Raw genomic sequence first — 19,808 nt, 5'->3', positions numbered from 1 at the left:
AAAGGAAAGGAAAGGAAAGGAAAGGAAAGGAAAGGAGGGGAATACGAGAAAAAGAAAAAAAAAAGGAAAGGAAAAGAAGAACAGAGAAAAGAGAAAAGGAAAAAGTAAATAAAAAGGAAAAAGAAAAGAGAAGAAAAGAAAAAGGAGCAATCAGAATGGGAGACACCACTGGAGAAAACGGACAAACGAACCCCGGAATGAGGTCCCTTCTTGGTGCTTTTCGTTATTCCTTCCTTTCACAAGACTACCCCTTGTCTCCCGGCACAAGGACATCAGCTCAGCGCACTCGTTCTCAACATTAATGTGGCACTGACCGTGTCTTTCGAGAAGCACGAAAAAACGGGCATTTTCCCTACTCTCTCTCTCTCTCTTTTTTTTTTTCCCTTTCTCCTATAACTACAGAATAGAGAGGTGGATAAAGTCACCCATCCGTTCTTCGTGCAGCGTGCTCCAGACGATTACTTAGCTAAAAACAGAGCAAAAGTTAAACACGGAGCCACTAACAAAATGAAAGAAGAAATATAAGAACAAAGTCAAAGCAAACCAAAGGCAGCAGCTTTGGCTCTTCGTTGCTATTTTATTTCTTTATTTGTTTGTTTTCCGACGGTTTCCTTACACGAAGAGCGGGCACATAGCGGGACAGAACTGCTGAGCTCCGCCTGCTGAAGAAGGGGATTCGGGAGTGGGGGTGGGAGGTGGGGAATTTGCGTCGCGCTGCAGCACAGGTACGGGATCAGGAGCTCCCGCAGGGTGCGGCTGCCATCACCGCAGGGGCTGTCGCGGGGACGGCCCTGGGATGCGTCGAGCGGCGGCGTCTGGAAGAGCGGTGGGAGCGGGGAGCTCTGGGCTAACGGCGCCTGGGAAATAAGGGAGGGAGTGGGGGTGTGTGGGGGTGGAGTGGCAAGGGGGAGTGGGAGAAAGAAAAGAAGGAAAAACAAGGTGAAAAAAAAAAGGAAAAAAAAAAAGAAAACAGGAAAGAAAAATAATGATAAAAAAGAAGGAATAAAAAGAAAATAAGAGGAAAATAAGGGAAAAAGGAGAAAAGGGGAAAAAGTAAAAAAAAAAGGAGAAAAAGAAAGTAAAGGAGAAAAAGTAAAGGTAAAAGGAGAAAAGGAGGAAAAGGAGAAAACGGAGGAAAAGAAGGTGAAAAATAAAAGGTAATAGAAAAAAGACAAGAAAAAGAAGGAAAGAGAAAAACAAAACTGAAGAGAGGAAAAGGGTGAGAATAATAAGGAAAAAAGGGGGAGGAATGAAGAAAAGGGGGGAAAAGGAAGAAAAGGCAAAAAAAGGAAGAAAAGGAAAAGCGCCCTGTGCGCTCTGCAGGAGTGTCTAGCCAGGGTCGGAGCGGCGCTGCTGTGCGGTGCGGTGCGCGGGGCTGGCAGCGGCCGTCACCGGGTGAGGATCCGGCCCCGCGCCTTCCCATGAGCAGAACCCGACATCAAAGGGCACGCGATAGCAATGTGGAGCGCACATGGGCGGCTCACGAGCCCCTTCTGTCAAGCCACGTTTCCTGGTGCTCCCTGCCCTCCGCCCGGCAGCCCGAGCCCCCCGGACGAGCGGCAGCAGAGGCACGCCGAGCTCCGGGCGGGCCGCGCACCCGCGGCGTCCCGAAGCCATCCCGGGGAGCCGCCCGCTGCCTTTTCTCCTCCATGGGACGCGGGGACGAGCTGCGAGTTAATAGCCATTGTCATCCAGGGGTGGTTTCAATTATCTTTTGGGGCCTCCCCAGACTTAACTCATCTTCTGCCACTTTGCCTCGCAACCCGGGCTCCAGTCCAACATCTTTCTCCGAGGCAGCCTCGCAAGAGGCACCTCACCTGCTGGCAGCCACCGGCACCGCCAGCCTGATGCTCAGCCCGGCCGGCAGCCGTCGGGGCCCACATCCACCCGTTGCCCTCCTGCTCGGCCACTGCGTGTGGCCCCGGGCTCACCGACGCGCAGTGGGATGCGAGATGGGTTGTGATGGGAAAGCAAGGAGGATTTCCTGGCTCTGCACTGGCTGAGAGTGGAGGCAGGAACTGAAATTAAGACCATTCGGCTCTGCATGAGCATCCAAGAAACCAGTCTTATAAACATTTTTGTTCATAAATTAAAGAAAGTTTCTATTTAGGGTGGAACCAGGAGTTTGTGCCATATCCTAAAGACAATATATTGCTACAACTCTTCAGAAATTTTTTCATTCCTTTGCCTCACGATGTTTGGGAGAATTATAAGCACAGAGCAGGAGGTGTCTGTCCTCTCTTTAACACGCTGCAGTGTGCAACGGTACATACTGCATATTTATGTATGCGTGCTCATTCCTCTTTGCCACAATGAATCTTGAGAAAAGCTTACGTGTTGCAATGGTTCTAAAACACAGTACTTAGTAAGGATCACTGCCATGCTTCACGCTGTCTACACCCAGAGAACTCCTATGACATAACTGAGACACGAGTCCAGATCACAGAGGCGCCATCACTGGGGATTAGGTGGAAATCTGGTGTTTGAATGCAAAATCTCTCTTTCATGTTGTTTTTACCACGCAATCCTCAGAACCAGGGAAGGCTCTGAGGTGCCTGAAGCTCTGCTGCACACATGCACTGAAGCCTTTTGCTCCTGACAGGGCTGAGTACATATCTCACACCTAACCCCATCCGGAAGCACAGACAAAGCATTCCTCTTCCCGAGGGGCTGCAGGGCCATGCATGTGTGAGACACGCTCATGCAGGCAGGCTCTGAAAGCAGTGTGGTGGCACTGCAGCACAGTGGGATGAAGTGGTGGGAGCAGGAGGTGTGATCCCTCAGAGGCACCGGGACAGAGTGGACATGGGGTAAGCATTGCTGGTATAAGCATACTGCTGGAGACCCATAGCATATCTGTACTGCTCAGTGTGGGAGAACCCGAAGGCACAACCCCACACACCTCCCGCCAATGGGGCTACTGGGATTTCTGCTTGAATAAGAAATGGAGCGTGGGCTCCAAAAAGTGACATTTTAAAGCAGCCTAAACCACATCTTCCTTCTGTGCATGTCAGTGCAGCCTGTCAAAGCCATTTGTTCCCATAAATCTTTTAAGAGTCCAGCGATGGTGCTGAAATGGAAGTCTCAGCTCCCTGTGCTGGCAGCCACGCTGATGTTTCCTAGAATCTGCAGAGCTGAGTGAAGGAGGGTGTTGTGGGGATGTTCAGTTCCTGGTAAAAACAAAAAGGGAAGAGGAAGCACAGCACTGCGTACCCAGGGCCTTAATCCCCCCCAGCCCCACCCCCTATAAATTTAACCACACAATTTGTAATCATTCATAGCAGTTGGAATTGTCTTGAGTTTTAAAAGGCTTTTCTCATTAACCAACCCTTTATTCCTTGCAAAGCACATTATTGATCTTAATATGCAGAAAATACCATCACTAGCATAATGTCTGTGCCGTTTTTGTTGAACAATGAGAATTGATGAGGTTTGGCAGGACATTAAAATATTTAACATTATAGCTTTGAGAAGACTTTTATGTGCCTGTAGTAATAGGAAAATCTTTTAACAGGAAAAATGTTTTCCTCTGCTTCACTACAGTCTTCAGTGAGGGGCTGATTCTGTTTGTACTAAACCCAATGGGAGGTTTATTACTGACTTCAAAAGAGAGGAGAGGAACTCCAGTTTGGAAAAGCACTGCTAGAAGTAAATCTGAGCCTTCTGGTCATGTGACCAGTGCCATTTAAATTAGCATGTTGTTACACTCCCTGGGGCTGGGACCTTCGAAGGGCTTTGCCTCAGGATATGATGGAGATGCCAAGAGGTGGCTGTGCAGCTCCTCACCAACCCATCATTTAAAGGCACACATGATGGTTCAGGTGCCATCTAGGGACAGCTATAAACTGATGTTCCTTGCCTCAAAGAGTCTCCTTCTGAGGCACATTTTGTTATAACTGCTCAGTTTTTCTTCTTTTGCTGTCCAAAACCCTAAAGACTGCATTTTAACTCAGGCAGTGTGGCCGATTTTCTGTCTTTACAGCTTTATTTGCAGGGTACAGAATTGAGGAGAAGTTGTAGAGTAGAGGAGAGAGCATTCAAAAAACAGACCATTACTTCATAGATTTTTACAAGACCTGAACTGGTAACTGCCACAGGGAAAGCATATCTAGTTCACTTCTTTGTCCATATGGACATCTGCAGGCACTCCTCCTGCCTGAGAGACTGAGTGCTGCCCTGGCTGACACACACCTGCAGTGAGTTGTCCTTGCATTCAAAGTTCAGTGACTGCTAGGAAGGAAGAAAAATCCTTAGGCTAACTGGGCAGCTTACAAGAAAGCCGTGATGAAAAGGAAAGTGAGAAGTCTACACTTATCCTTGTTTTTCAGTAGTTAATTTATGTGAGGGCACTGTGAACATTTGTGCACACAGAGCACCGAGAGACCTGGTTCAGTGGGCACGGTGGTGATGGGCTGGCGGTTAGACTACATCATCTTTGTGGATCTTCCAAGCTTAATGATTCCATGATTATAGGATTTTAGGATCCCTTCCATCACTTCTTTAAAGGCTCTAAGGGTAGAGCTCGAGAACCTATTCTGGCCTCTAAAAAAAGCCCTAGTAGTGATTCCCAAACTCCATTTTAACAATGATCCTCACTCCCGAGGTGAGAAATTTAATTATGAGCCATGTGTTATTTGTGAAGATCGGATTTACTCTGTCATTTGAAATCTTCCCCTCACCCCTTAGAGGACAGCACCTCTTAAAAATGCCAGCAGGAAAAGAACAAAATGTAGGACTGGTATCCAGTGATCATATTTATCCCTGTACATAACATGCTCAAACACTGGGATCTTTTAATAGCTTTTTCCATATTGGACTCTTTGTTTGGATGTGGTTTTCCTGATGTATCCTAGTAACATGTTTAGTTAATTTATATTGTGTGTATGTGTAGACAGATATACACACATCCATATGTATGCACACACATAGTCCTCATTAAGTAAGTGCTAAACCTCCCACAGCAGAACCAGGTCCAGAGGGCAGTCGGGTTGGAAGCAAGGAGTCTGCTCCCTTTGCTCCCTGGTCCCACAGGCACCGCTTCAGGGGCACATGCAGCCCCCACAGGAGTCTGGCCCCTGTGCCTCTGGAATGAAGGTTGCTGTGATGTGGGATGGGAACCATAGCTTAACATGCAGTGACTGAAGGGATGGGCTCAGCAGCCACTGTGGGGCGGGAGGAAGCCCCCAATCCTCTACTGCATACACCCCCATTCCCCCATTTCATGCGAACCCAGTTCTCCATTGCATCCACAGAAGCTGGAACCCCTGGCAGTCCCCGGTAGAAGAGGGACTGCTTGCATTTAAAGTGAGTGTGTATGGAGGTGGGAGGGGGAGGGGTTGGGGGGGTGGAAGGGCTCAACTCTTAAGTTGTTAGTGTATCCCAGCTGTTGCAAGGCAAACACCAAAATCAGAAATGTTTGGCACATGATGAGGGAGTGGTTTTCCATATTTCATAGTAAAACACAAGAGTATCTTAATTATTTTGTTAGGACAAGATTCTCAAAGGACTAAATCCTAGACTATCTTTGTTGCTATTAAAACAAAGAAGAGTTGGTTCTAGGGCCATGGTATGCACTCTCAGAATGGATGTGTACTCCCTATCTTTTTTTTTTTTTTTTCCAGGCCCACATCTGGACTGAGGAGCAGAGATGATGGAGAGCAAGGAATCGGCTGCAAGCAGCCTGCTTCCCAGGCACTCCTGGATGGGTTGCCCCATGCTTGTGAGCAATGGTTTAGGACAGTGCTGTCAATAACACTGTGTTGTATGTAAAGCTGGGAGCACAGGGTCCCACACAGTTGTATTTCCTCAACAAAGCTCCCATTTGCCTCCAGGAAAATTCTGCCTATGTAAGGAGTTAAGAGCCATTGCTGGGAGCTAAGAAAAGAACATTATTAATTTACTCAGAGAAAGCCAGCAGCATTCTACAGTCTTGCCAAAATGAAGAGGAGATGGTCTGAGGTACATGTAGGGTGATTTTCATACCAAAGGAGAAGATCTCTTTAAGGTATGGTACCTTGCTGTAAAAGCGTGATCTGTGTTCCCTCCCAGATTTGAAAGGAGACTTTATAAACTCTGTTTTAGGCAACCTCCTATGTATTTTCTTAATTCCTAAGTTTGTGAGAAAATAGAAAAGGTCCCTTGATGTTCTTACACTCTCAATTATCACTTCATTGTAGATGTATTTCCTTAATGAAACATACAGTAAATATTGCACTGTAAAACCTGAAGCAATGTACTCAATATCTTTTGGAATTAAGAGGAAAAAACACAAGGCTGCAGAAAAGGCACTAATTTTTATTTTATCTAATAAAAATATTACTTGACTGCAAAGCCCTTTGCTTTATTTTCTCATTTATATTGTATATATCTGAAGAAAAATTCCTGCTGCATGTCATCTATCTAACACAAAAAACTGATGCTGTTATTAATAAGTTACAGAGAAAAATAAACCAGTTTGCACTTTGATTTCTATCGTTCCTGGTGAGTGATTCCTTTGGAATAAACATAACTCTAACACATGTAAACAACACAGGAAATTAATAACAAAATTCTTTGGATTTATTTCAGATGCCACATACTTTATGTAAATATATGTGGCTTTCAATTTCAATGATTTTCCAGTAAGTAATAAACTTTGCTCATTAACCTCCTTTTAAACTAAACATTTATTACTTTATAAGTGTTATTTCAACTAAATCAAGTGGATATGCTCAGCAAACGAACGCAACAGATCTGCTCAACCAGAGAAGCAAGACAGCTTATTTTCAGCTGGGCAAACTGAGTTCGTACTTCAGCTTCAAGGGGGTGGGATGCAGCCTAATTTGCTGACTTTCAGTGTTAAAAAAAGGTTGATAATACACATATATTTTAAAATAAACCTACATTTTCCTCATTAGCTTGGTGGTAGAAAATGGGAAAGATTCCACATGCTGAATAAAGTTACATATATCACTACCGTGAGCCTTGTGTTCAGTTTTTCACAGAACTCGTTTGGTGGAATGGTCAGATATCAATATTCTCTTGGTATGATGAGTGGGGTATCTTTTATATAAACAGAGTCCTCTTAAGTGCATGATTTTAAGAATATTAAGGCAGCAATGCTTTGCATTTTCTGTAGAAACAGGAAGAAAATACACAAAGAAACATTCTGCTTTCATATATAAAATCATGTGTTTGCTGAAAAGTTGTTAGCACTGGGCTTTGTGGAGGTGGCTCCATGCTCACTCAATCACAGGGGTGTAGAAGAAGCCCTGCCACACTGTGCAGGTTTGCTTGGGGACACAGCAGGACCCAGAAGGCCCCCCCTTGCCTGAGAAACTAGGAGCAAATTGGGACACTCAGGGGTGCACCAGAACCACCCACTTCTGAGCCCTAACTGGATAGAGGTGTTCAGCCAGCCTTAGCTCTTTTCCCACAAAAAAAGCCCAAGGAAAATAGTGGTGGCATGGTGCTGGCACCATGGGCTGCAGAACAGGGCCAGTGAGACACTGCCTTGCTCTGAGCATCTTGGATATTGGAACACAGCTGAGTATCCAACATGAGTGCTAGGCTTCTGGGTTTTATCTCTTAATGAGGCACAGGCTATCCTTGAGGGACACTGAATCATCACATTTCTCGAGCACCAGATTGCAACCAGCAGTGCTTATTTGAGGGACTGCCTTGTCCAGAAGTCTGCACAAGGCGATCTTAGCTCTGATTACAGAAGTCAAGCACTAAAATCTATTAACTCAGCTATAAGATTTTTCAGTTTCTTCTGTTTTTATTTTGTTTGGTTCAATTGGATTTGCTTCAGACATGACTCATTTCCACTTCCTGCATCTCCACAATAGTTCCTGCAAGACCCTTAGCCATGGAGCATGGCTTGCACCCACTTCAAACACAAAGCAAAGTCTTATTTCTATTTTGCAGACTGAGGCTTCATTTAAATTAAACGTGGCAGGCCAGAGGGTGTGCAGTACATGTTCTCGGTTCCCTTAGTAGACTGAAAAGAAAACTACAAAGGAAAAAAAAAGAGTGAAAGAAAGAAAAAAATACTCTGGATATATAAAGGGAGAAGTCAAATTCCAAAAGCTGTCAGGAAATAAAAATCTTCAGTCACAAATAAGTGACATTATCCAAATGAAATTGTAACATAGCATGGAAATGTGATGAAGAGTGTGGCTGGTATTCTCAATGAGGCTATAGACATGTATGTAAATATAATTAAATTGGGAACACATTAGAGGGATTAAAGAGATCTGCGTAGCACTAGAAGAAAGAAGCAGCAGATGTAACTGTTAACAATAAAGGAAGGGATTTCTGGCCAAAGTTCAAGGTTTTCTTGCACCCAAGCCCATTGTTGAGAAGGAATGGGGACACAGTAAATAACTTGTAGTGACTTGTAGATCCAACATCTTGCCGTTGTTGTTCATGATCTAGCTACCATTTACCAACATGCTGATTTTTATAAATGAGTTCCTTCAGCAAACACACAACACAGATGTACTTTCATCCAGGCAGCGTCACTGCTGTATTAAAACGAGATGCTGCAGTGTCTGCAACATTGGTGGTGACCAAAAAGTGCCGACAACTGAAGACACCCAAAAATTTCTGAACCCTGATTGGCAGGTTTCCAGCAACAGAGAGACCCAAACACCCACAAAGCTGATCTTCAGGCTTTAAAAGAGCCCCAGGCATCGTGCCATAGATAGGCCTCTCTCCATGAAGGAGGAAAGGCCTTACAGGCGAGCGCTCTGTCCTGGAGTGGAGTAAGTAAGGCTCAACTTGACAAACCTCCTTCCTTTTACTGGTCACCTGGGAAATACCCACAGCATTTTGACCAGTTTGAATGTGATGTTCTTGTCTGAACCTTGTGACCAGAAGCTTGACAGGTTAAGGAAGCATTTATTCAGTTTCCGGCATACTTCACCAGTCTTAACAGTGAATACCACAACATGACAACTTTAATTGAGTCAAAAACAGGAATGCTGGTGTGGATGATGGTGCTCTGTCTTACAGTGTGCATTATGGGAGTCTGTCTCTTTTGTTATTCAGTGAACCCTAAGGGCAGAAAGGATCACTGCACTGTCCCAGTGGAAGACAGAAACAAATACCAAATATCTCCTGTCCATCATTGCTTCTAAGGGACTGGTAGCAGCAGAGCTTCCAGACTTGGGCAGAAAAGGAACAGAGGAAAAACTTCCATACATGCAGAGAACCTATGAAGAAATGAGTGGGATGCTTGTCTCCAAGTTAGCTGATTAGCTTGCTCTCTGGCTGTATGAGCTAAGCTTGCTGGCTACACATAGGTTTTTGGCCAGGTTTTCAATCTTTTCCCTTGCTACATCTGAGATATCCACAAAAGATCCAATTATATTAGCTAACCCTATAACACTGGCTACTTTAGCTTGGTGTGAGACTTTATGGCTGTCATCAGGTCAAGCAGAGAAGTTGGTGTTGCAGATGATTTTAGAAGAACTATTGCAAGGTAGAATGGGTGAGGAAAATGAAGGTTTCATCAGTGCCTGCGCATGAGAAAGAAGTGTGCTACCAAACGCCAAGCAAGTTTGTCTGCTACACAAGGAGCTTTTCCATTCTGGTGCCGTGACCTGTGCTGGTTCCTCTGGTTCCCAGCCCTAAGAGTCTGCTGCAGATCTTTGTCATGTCAGCTCACTGAGCCCACACCAGAAGCCTGAGATCTTCTCTTCCTTGCACTGGGGATGGCAGCAGATTAAACAGCGAAAAGCCAGGCTATTTGTTCTCTTTATTGATCAAAATGAAAGTCCTCCTTTGGCACAGTGAACTTCTTTTTTTTTTTTTTGGGGGGGGGGGGGGGGGGGGTTAGGGGGGGAAGATCCTGCTTTGCAGGATAAATGAATCAATGTTATATATAGATTCACATTGCCCTTTTTAAGTCTTAAAGCCCACATTCAAGTGTTTCTATTAATGATCCAGGATGCTAAACAATTTTTAATATCTTATTACAAAAGCTTTTCAGCTTGCTTTTAAGAAAAGGAAAAGCTGGATTAATATATGAAGCCTGAAATATTGCCAACTATAAAAGAACATCAATTTTTTTTTCTTTTGTTTTTGTTTAATTATTTGAAATGCTTCTGAATTCCCAAAATAGCTATTGGGATCCAAGGTTATGATCTAAGGGAAAAGATATGTTCATTTAATTAAAATAGCCTTTTACTGTTTTTTAAAAAGTTACTTTCAAAACACTCATATCACTGTTTATAAGCTTTGGGAGGACCAGGATCTCCAGGGATTGCTAATGACATACAGATAGCCATATAGTCCTCTCACCTCCGCTGTTTTCTCTGGGACTGATTCTTCACCACTTGTGCCATGAGCAAATAACAATTTGTTTCTCTTCTCCATGGAGCATTGTAGCCTTTGGTAGCAGAGACCTGAATGGTTCTGTTGCAGATGGGAGATGAAGGCCCAGATGAGCTCATTTGTCCCCCAAGGGCAAAGCACATCCCAGAACAGCGCCATCCCAAGGGACTTGTGCTGGGTAAAAACTGCTGTCATCTGACTCTGACTGACTGCTGACTCTTTGCAGCCCTTTGCTGCTGCACATGCAAAAAATGGAAACACATCCACTGATTTCAGTGATTTCCACCTCACTGAGAAGAAAGCCAAGCACAGATCATCCTAGGCATGATTTTAAAAAAAAGAGCAATAAGAAATAATCATGCAATTAGTATTTCAGAAGAGATCATAAGAGATCAATGTGTAAGCCAGGTTCACATAAAGAAGCGTCTCCATAATGATGCTGTGGTCACAGAACCTGATGGGGCTGCCCATGGAAGGCTCTCACTCGGAGTTCATTTTCTCCTATCATGTTGGCCAAGTAAACAGGAGGCTGAATAAAAAAAATCAAAGCAACACAATAGCACAAAGAAATCCATACAAAGGGAGCTCTGGCTCTCACCAGTGAAATGGTGAAGCAGTTAGACTTTCTTCTCTTCCTCAAAACTGTGCTGACCCCCCTCGGTGGCACAGATGTACTTACAAGGTCTAGCTCCGTGCCTAATTACCAGAACACTGTCTATGATGGAACCTATTTTTAAATAACTTCCCTTCCATATTTGAAATCAAAGAGAGAGTATGTGATATAAAGAGCAGCCTAGGCCCAGATAAAGTTTTAAAACTATAGAAGAGGAAGTGAAAGAAGAGAAAGATGGTCTAGTGGCCAAGATAAGGCTCATAAATTCCCCAGGTTTAAGGGCAGAGGAGATACCACGGTGTCAACTGTGCACACATTGGAGGCTGCTAAATCTTACCTGGTTAGGTCTGCAGAGAGCTCAGGCTGATTGCAGCATAATGGGTGTTGCAGTGAAAGCTCACATCTCTGCTTTTTTTTATCAGTGAAAAGCTAACCGAAGGGTCATTGCTATGGGAAAAAATAATTTAAAAAATCAGTAATTAGTGAAAATAAATTCCCAAAAGGAAGCTAGCCCTGGAACAATCTTGGATAAGGAGCATGTCAGTCTGAAAGCTGGATGCTTAATGGTTTTGTCCATGCCATCCTGTTGACTGTGGGCCCAGGCCAGCCTTGCTGATGACCTACAGGGCCAACTCTGGAACACTAACAAAAAAATTTCTTCCCTTCCAATGCCTACAGAACTTGCCCCACCTGGGGGAGGTAGTATGGGTGCCACCACCACACCCGCCTTTCCCCGTGAGCTGGAGTGCCCTCCTGGCAGCACAAGCATAGGACCACCACCCCCTTTTGGTCTGAACTGTTCCAGAACCCTGGGGAACTTAAACAGTTGTTGTGGAGAGTGCTGCCCTGGTAGCAGAACTGTCCTTCCCTCAGCTGGCATCACTGCAAACTTTGGCAGAAAAAGAGCAAGGATTGTATCAGACAGAGACAAAATGGCAAGAGGAGGATGAAAATTAATACATCTCTTGAGTGTAAGCAGGTTTTCTTTCTCTCCACAGTCTTGCCGTCTTCCTCCCTGCTAAATAAAGCACCTGGTACAAGCCTGGCGTGCAGATGGCCTCGCTGCGATGCACGCAGCCTGTCGAATCTGGCACACAGCTGTTTTGGGTTCTTTTTGCCAGGCTGCCAGCTCAGGATTGTTTTTACTTTTCTTTCCCCTTTTCTGCTCCCTCTGTACTCAGCCTCACTCTCCGCGATGTAAAATGGAAGAGCAGATGTATAATCTGGGAAATTTTCCACATCCATCTTTTAAAGAGGAAGGTGGATAAGCTAACTCAGCTCTTTAAGGCCCCAGTTCGGAAAAAGCACTTTAAGCACATGCTTAAGTCCTGTTGATTTAGGAAAGGCAAAAAAGGCTGGTGATTTCATAGGTCTTAAACACATGCTTATGTGTCCTTCCTGAAGAGCAATATGCACCTGAACAGTGGTCCAATTATGCCAGTGCAGAAAGCACAAAATGAGAGCTCACTGCAAAATACAAAAGGCAAACCATGCCCTGAATTAGCCCCTTAAAATGATCACAGTTTGGCTGAATTTTATGGTGAATGAAATGTGCTTATTCTAGACCCTTATTAGTGTCAGAGCAATCAAAATCAATGGTGAATATCTAAGTCCCAGTCACCCAAAATCCATCAGGCTCTACCTCTGCCATTGAATCTCCACAGCCCTTATCCCCCAGTAAAAACATGACAGCACTACCAGAACTGGCACATTTGGATTTTAGAAAGGACAAAATGAAAACGATGAAGATTTCTTCATGTAGGATGGTTTCCACCAGATGTGGAGATTAAATGTTCTTCTCAGCTGCTGCAGCACAGCACAGAAATGCAGTGCAGCAAAAGCTGCCACCTAAGTGCTGAACTCCATGCTCCCTGTGGCCCAGCATCCGCACCAGCTGCTCTAAATGAAACAGGCAGAAGTCTCACCCAGGTGTTCCTGGCGTCATCTCCCACAGGGCCTAACATGCAAAGCAAACAAGGAAAGCAGAGCTAGCAGCTGGAGTTGTAGAGAAATCAATGCCATCTTCAAGGTCTCCTTTCTTGGGGTGACTTCCATCCTTCTTGTACCACGAGTCTACAAGCAGAGAGACAAAAATATAGCAATTTGGCCTTTGTTGGCTTATCATTTCTGCCAAAAGGTTTCTGTAAAGGCTTCTGTATGGCTCTAGGCTTGCTTGGCCGTCTCTTTCAGGAGGAGCTGAAGATAGCCAAAGAACTGAGGCTCATCTCTATGTTCTTGGTGCACTGATGTTATCTATCAACAGGCACAAGTCACAGAAAGGAAGGAAGAAGAAACAGGGCTGGAGAAATTAATGAGGAGGCAATTTTGCCTTGTCTTTTCCCTTAATCACTGCTTGTGGCAGATTAGCAGAGATCAGCTTTCACTGCAGCTGCCTCTATTGTATTTGACTCTAAGAAGAAAGAACAAATTTGGTCCCCAAGCTTGGAAGTCAGGCATCCAAGCCTAGCTCTGATTTCTCCTAAATAATTTTAATTAAAGAAGGGGGGGGGGGGGAGTGAACTGACAGTTATGAATAATGAAGTGAAAATGGGCTATGAATACAATAAGAACTAATTAAACAGTGAGGGTAAGACCATGTTGATTTATTTCCTTTTTTTTTTTTTTTTTAAATTTTTTTTTTTTTTTCTTTTCTTTTTTTTTTTTTTTTTTGTCAGACTTTTAAATGAAATACATGTGCATTAGGCCTATGGAAGGATTTAAATCTGCTGCACACACTTTCCTTCAGAGCACAACACATGACAGATGTTAGTCACATCACTGTATACTACTGCATTGGGTGAGCAGCGCAGCATAGGAGCCCATATGGGAGGGCATAGAACATGATGCTGGAGAAGTACATTTTACCTTCTGTTATGGATGTGTTTGCACAAGTGTACAATGAACCTCTAGCACAGCAAGCACCGTAACGCCAAATCATTCCCAAATGCTAAGATGCTTCAGCCTGTTCTAATAAAAAGTATCTGTATTTCCCTAACATGTTACTACTGAAGATGTGCAAATAACAATAGCAATATATTGCACCACAATGAAAATGAAATCACTGGCAAGGGACTATCCCACAGACCACCTGCAGATTATATATCACTTCATTTCAGAAAAGCTGGAGCAGGGGAGAGAGGGGATTGCTTTATTCCACAGAAAGTGATAGCAGCAAGCTGTAAGTGATACAGGCAACGTTCATTGCTTGCTCCCAGAGAGGGAAGCAAGGGCCAGCTACAGAAAATGAGAAGGCCCTACAGAAGGCCCTCTTGGCTGAACTCCCCCACAAGCTCCTGAGCTCTGGCTCCCAAGTGAATGACAGCGGGAGCACTGCAAAGTGACCCAGCATCTGACCAGGCAGCCCCTGCCCTGCTCATCCCTCCTCTCTTTAGTGCTCCTGGACACGTGGAAGTGGGGGGCTGTGCAGCTCCAAAATGTTTTTGGGAACTGGCTGCCTTCCTGCTCACTTGGGACTGGCTCCAGGTGCCCCAGGTTCTGCAGAACACTCCTCACATTCCCTTTACTTCTTGTCTGCACTGTCTTTGTGCTCATCTCTGGCAGAAAATGTTGCTGAGTGGGAAGGTATGTTAACACCCAAACAAACCATATTTTTTCAATTGTCCTACAGAGCGGGTTGTGTGATGTGTTTGCTGTGGAGACTGTCAAAGCTGTGGCAGTGTAGCCGAGAACGGATCCCTTTATGCATTCCTTGCTCCTTACACATTTCCCTAAACAACTGTCGAGGAGAGAGGAGACAGAGGAAGGTGGGTCTGGCTTGGACCCACGGCAGGTCTGGTGCTCCTGCAAAAGCAGGGGCTACATGTGGCTCCTGGGAAGCCCGTTGTACAGTGCCCTTATCAGGGTCTCTTCCCCTAACTAGGAGAGCTGACACCCACATACAAACCTTTGATAACCCATGCTCAGAGAGCTGCGATACTCGCTGAACCAGTATGGTCAGTCTACACACATGCAAAAGTGCATTTTTCCAAAAAGAAAGGGGCTGTATTTTCACAGAACTCACTTGCATACAGAAAGTCCTATTTGTGAATCCACTGTATGCAGTGAAAAAGTGCCTTTTTTTGTGAATAAAGCCCCAACTGTCTGCTAACAGTGCTAACACACTGACATCATTCTGCAAACATTTTCACGTAATACAGTCTCTGACAAGCTTTGTTTCCACTCGGGTCAAATTACTTGGAAAAATCACACTTTTCCCATTAAAAAATCGTTTTCTCTTTAGGCAGTTTCCAAGGTTCTCCACCCCACTGACTTCCAGTTGGAGCTGGCTTGTCCCCTTGGCTGGATCTGAGAGCTCGGTGCTGAGGGCAGGTGGGAGTCAGCAGATGTGAATGAGGAGCACAACCATGGAAGTGCTTGCAGCTCATGGAGCTGCATGCCCCAAAGAACAAGCAGTTGGGTGTCCAGCCAAGAGCATCTGTATGGTGCTTGTACAGGCTAGAGTGAAAGGGCTCCTCATAGAGCCCTCCCCATGGGAATGAGGAAGAAATGTCATCTCAATATGGATTTATTCAAAAAGAAAAATGGCATGTAATAGTACTGAATGTGAGTCAAAATATGGGATTTTCTCACTTTGTCTCCTCCTGGGGATTAGCCTTGTGTTTTCCCTGTTTCCTTCCATGATATCAGTGTTTAATGGTGGGAATATTCACATGTTCACTTGTCCAATAAATTATCATTCCAAGCTTACATATCGAGACTTCATAAATTTCCTTGAAAAGTGCTTATTTAAGACCAAGACATCTTCAACACTTGCAGTGTGAGTACAAAATACAGAGATTTGGTATCCTGCTTGGCTTAAAGGAAAACAGAAATCACACAGAGGGATGAAAAACATGTAGAGGAAAGAGAAGAAATGCTCTTATTTATAGTGAAAGATGCAGATGGTGTTTTAAGTTATGGGGGCTATATGGAGGCAGGCAGGTGGGAAGGGGTGGGAAAGGGAGGTGGGAGATTGGAAGAGAGGAAGGTGGGAATGGAGGGAAGCAAAGGAGGAAGGAAGGAAAAGGGAGGGAGGAAAGGAAGGAGGGAACGGCTGAAGGTTAGCTCCTACGCTTGATCAAAGGGCTGGCTTTCTATGCACTGCAGCAGACATCTGAAGAGGCCTGAGGAATGTGCATTTGCTGTGGTGTTAAATGGGTTCCAGAGCTGACCCTTGTGCAGCAGCTCGAGGACGGGTGGAGCAGGTGTGCTGCTTTCTGTGCACGCCAGTGGGTGAGAAAGCTGTGTTTGAAGTGAGCAGGAAGAGGGAAAAGCTCGTGGTTGTCTGGCTGCCTTACCCCTTGGTGGGTGTTTGCTCTTGTGTTTTCAATCTGAATCCAGCCTTGCGCTGAATAATTATATCACTTTATAGATGATTACAGATACTCAGATGGAGCTGTGTCATCACCTGCTCAGGATCCAACTCCCCCAGGACCCCATGCCCCTGATATTACCATAAGCACTGCTGTTCAGCACAGCAAGCTGGGAAAAACAGCATGGGCTCATTTCAAACACTTGGCTCACCACAGGCACCTCATGTGGGACAAGCCTCACCTAATGACAACTGCATGTGCTGCAGACAGATACAAGGTAATCAGTTTGGCCTCCTTCTACAGTTACTGAGCTCTGCTGTGTGCAGATCCACACAGTTCTTGATGTACTGATGCTTTTGGGTGAAAATAACTGCTCCTTAAAAGTGCTTTCTTCTTTCCAATTGCTCTAAAAGAGCAAGTCAGACTTAGAAATGGGCCTTGTAGATGTCTACAGCTGAAACTCACTCTTAACACTGATACCAATAGTTGTTCTGATAGTGTCCTTTCTTGACTGAGTGTCCTGAAGGTCCTGGATCCCTGACTTTTGCTCTTTCTGCTCAGACAACACATGTGCATGTAGGATCATGCAGCCTGTCAGTCCCACATCACACTGGGCTCAAGAGTCTCATCTCTGCACAAGGCTGCTCTCAGCAGGCACCAGCTCTTCTACGGGTGTTAAAGATATCTTCCCCTCTCTGCTACAGCACTTCCACTTTGCCGAAGGAAACAGAAATGCTTTCTCATTAGGGGCTCCCCAAGAGGTGTGTGACTCCATTTGGTCCCAAACAAGCAGGATTTTCGGACTGACATCTGAACATTGCTCAAGAACTATTTAGCCTTTTTTTCTTTTTCTTGTTCTTTTTTTCCTTCTAGTATGTAATGTGAAGCTTTCCAGTTGTTAATACTTACAAACAAGCATCATGATTAATTTAACAAATAGCTCCAGACATGAATACCTCTGCTAGGATCTTTTTATAGGGCTACATAGTTTTGGACAAGTTGTTGTGTGAAACAAAGGAGAAACAACCTCTTTGGCAACAAATAGAAAAGAACTCCTAGTTCTTGTTAAGGAATGAAATAGATTTTTTTCTGTACCTGTGGTCTCATATTCAGATATATAAATTTTGTTTGGGATTTCAGCTGCCATTGCTGAAGGGCTGAGAATCTCTCCAAGGTGCAAATTACCTTTTCCAGGGTGAATCCTACATTATCCCAGATTTCTCTTCGAACAGAGAATTTCCTGAAAGGAATGATTTTTATTTGTACTTAGAAATGTATACCCAAAATGAATACAAGAATCAGAGACTAGCAGTCTGGTCCCATGATACTGAACAAATTACTGCCTACTGGATCATAAATCAAATGTTTGCATAATTTGGCTATTTACAAACCAAGCTTGCATCCAGAAAATGCTCTTTCCCAATGCAGTCATCACAGTTAAGCGAACACTTGGAAAACACACAAGTTTTCATCTATTTATCAGTTTCTTTTAGAACAGCTGTTAGTATCTGTAGTAAAAAGGAAGATGCAAAATGTTCTTGGAGGGTATTCAAAATATGATTGTGGTTACAGTGGGAACATGAAGGCTCACAGAGGGGATCCAGCTTCCTTCCCACTGCCTCTCAGGATGCTGATGCCCACAAAAGCAGCCTCCCAGGAGGACACTTTGCCAGCATGAAGTGGGAACACTTTTTCCCAGTGAAAATAGTTGGCTTGTCCAGTGTCTTGTGCCCAGCTCTGTTCCCATCTCTGCACACCGTCACAGCAGTCTGTACCTCTTGAAGGAATGTGCTCTGGCTTCCTCAAATGCTGCTTTGATGGAGGGATTTGCTGCTTTGTGCATGCTTTTATAGGAAAAAGTCCATGATCAGGGACTTCTTAGGCTTCTACTGCCATTCTATACTATTCATGCAATCATATATGCTATTTATATCCTGCTTCATGAAAGATGCTAAGCCAGAGCATCTTTCCATCTGGAGTACTGTGTCCAGGTGTGGAGCCCTCAGTACAAAAAAGATATGGAGATTTTGGAAAGGGTCCAGAGGAGGGCCCACAAAGATGATCGGGGCGCTGGAGCACCTCCCCTATGAAGGACAAGCGCTCGAGGAGTTGGGTTTGGTCTCAGCCTGGAGAAGAAGAAAGGTTGCGGGTGACGTCATATGCAGCCTTTCAGTACCTGAAGGGACTTACTCCCGGAAGGGAGTACTCTTCGAAAGGGCTGATAATCACGCCAGGACTAGGGAACACCTCGGTTTCCCTATAGTTGAGAAGGAGGGAAGATTTAGGTTGTATGTTAGGGAAAAGTCTCTATTTACCTCAGAAAGTGGTTGGTCCTGGAAAGGCTGCCCAGTGAGAGGTTGTGGATGCCCCGTCTTCAGTAGGTTGTCAAGGCCAGGTTGTTGGACGGGGGCCCTGGGCAAACCTGATCTACGTAAAGGTGTATGTTTGGTGGCGCCTGCTAGGCAGGGGGTTTGGAAACTACATGATCCTTGAGGTCCCTTCCAACCCGGGTAATTCTGTGATTCTGTGATTCTGTGATTCTGTGTCAGAGCATATTACAAAGCTCACCCTGATTTTAGTGACAGAAGTTTTACCCTACTGAAATAAAGGGCAGAAGACCAGCCCTGAGCCATGCAGCATGTATCAGTGTCTCAGGACAGCCTGGCTTTGATACATGAGCCTGACGTTTGTTCAGATGAATGCCATGCGTCCACTCATGTACCTCTGGGGTGCCCTCACATAGCTAAAGCGTGGAGCAGGCAGCATTGCCACTGGGGTAAGCGGCAGCATGAGGACCAGGCTGGAGGTGCAGCTTGTTTGGAAGCTGTACCTCTGACTTTCAAAACAGATATTTAGAACCATAATATTGTGGTTAGAAATACATTTGAGTTTCCGCAGTCATTTTTAGATGCAATAAACTAATGAAAGGCATAAAAAGCTGGACTGGGCCATTGCCTGGGCTTCCAACATAAACATCTTAAAATACATTATGATCAAAATAAAGCAGACAAAGTTACTAGTGAGGTTTCCAAGTGGAGGTGGCTTGTTTTGAAGTTCCATTAATGTTTTTCATTTTGCTTTGGTGCCAGCCTGTGAAGCAAAAATATTCCAAGAGATAACATAAAGGTACATACTTAAAGGGATAATAAACCCATTATTCATCTGTTGCAAGGCATTTGGCCACAATGAAGAAAGAAGGATGGAGAATGGAAAGTTGTTGACGTGTCCGGAAGATGGAAATGATTTTGTGGAACGCAGTGCAAAACTTAGTGCTATTCATGAAAAAAAGAGATTGCTGGGATGTAGGACAAAGAAAGTAGCCACCCAGAAGATAGAGGAAGCCCCACTGTCACAGTGATGTCAGCTGGTGGAGCCATCTGGGTTTGCCAACATACACCCTGCTCTTATGCCTGACACACAAAATATTGACTTCTTACACACCTGCAATATTATTTCCCTTCTCTCTGCAACAACTGTAACACCTGCAGTAAAAGACCAACACCTGCAGTTAATATAATAAAATAATATAAAGGAAAGGAAAGGAGAGGAAAGGAAAGGAAAGT

The 19,808-nt window shown here is 44.5% G+C and overlaps 1 long non-coding RNA gene across 2 annotated transcripts; it reads right to left on the bottom strand.

Annotated features, from left to right (window-relative positions):
- Nucleotides 1-7,906: 7,906 nt before the first annotated feature.
- Nucleotides 7,907-11,723, bottom strand: LOC116653391. Of its 2 annotated transcripts, none has more exons than XR_004307100.1 (3): nucleotides 11,624-11,723; nucleotides 11,271-11,380; nucleotides 7,907-7,993 (listed from the first exon to the last, which is right to left on the bottom strand). It is a non-coding gene; the product is annotated as an uncharacterized LOC116653391 (long non-coding RNA). The 2 variants fall into 2 exon arrangements; XR_004307099.1 differs by lacking the exon at nucleotides 7,907-7,993 and adding an exon at nucleotides 9,890-10,849.
- Between the last annotated feature and the right edge of the window lie 8,085 nt (nucleotides 11,724-19,808).

The sequence above is a fragment of the Coturnix japonica genome, chromosome 4 (genome assembly GCF_001577835.2).
Source record: "Coturnix japonica isolate 7356 chromosome 4, Coturnix japonica 2.1, whole genome shotgun sequence".
Lineage (NCBI taxonomy): Eukaryota > Metazoa > Chordata > Aves > Galliformes > Phasianidae > Coturnix > Coturnix japonica.
Note: the sequence above shows the minus strand (reverse complement) of the source record. Positions and strands in the feature narration are given on the sequence as shown.